A 741-nucleotide genomic window follows, 5' to 3' on the forward strand; every position below is an offset into this window, starting at 1 on the left:
CCCCAAACCCAAAAATTTTTTAAATATCAAATAAATATTCGTGTTCCACCCTGTCAAAAGCTTTTTCAAAATCTAAGTTAATTATATACCCTCCTTTCCTTTTTTCTCCCATGTACCTTATCGTGTCTCTTATACTCATTGTTACATCTTTTCCTTTTACTCCATATACCTGATTTGTTGTGATTATCTTTGGCATTATCTCTTTTAATCTATTCGCAAAAAGTTTTGCTAGAATCTTTAAATCAGTATTTAGCATTGTGATAGGTCTGTAATTTTTTTATTCTGTTTTTTCCCCCTTCTTCTTATATATTACCTTCATCAATCCCATACCCATTCTTAACATCATTCCTCCCTTTTCAAAAATCTCATCATAAACATCCCTTAAAATATTTGCTAAAAAGTCTTTAAAAGTTACGTAAAACTCGCTTCCTAAACCATCAATCCCTGGGCTTTTCTTTTTGTTCAATTCGTTTATTGCTCTTTCTATCTCTTCTTTACTTATGGTCTGATCACATTCTTCCTTCTCCTCTTTACTCACTTTTATTTTTATTAATTCAATTAACTCCCTTTTTTCTCTCTCCCTTACTCCTTCCGTACTAAACAGATTTTAATCATAATAGTTTCTTACTTTTTCTAAAATTTCCCCACATTCTTCTACCATTTCACCATTTTATTTCTGTACTTCTTTTATAGTTTCAACTCTTCCTTTTCTTTTTTTGAAAAAAAAAAAAAAAAAAAAAA

The sequence above is a fragment of the Sinocyclocheilus rhinocerous genome, unplaced genomic scaffold (genome assembly GCF_001515625.1).
Source record: "Sinocyclocheilus rhinocerous isolate Xijiao unplaced genomic scaffold, SAMN03320098_v1.1 scaffold3986, whole genome shotgun sequence".
Lineage (NCBI taxonomy): Eukaryota > Metazoa > Chordata > Actinopteri > Cypriniformes > Cyprinidae > Sinocyclocheilus > Sinocyclocheilus rhinocerous.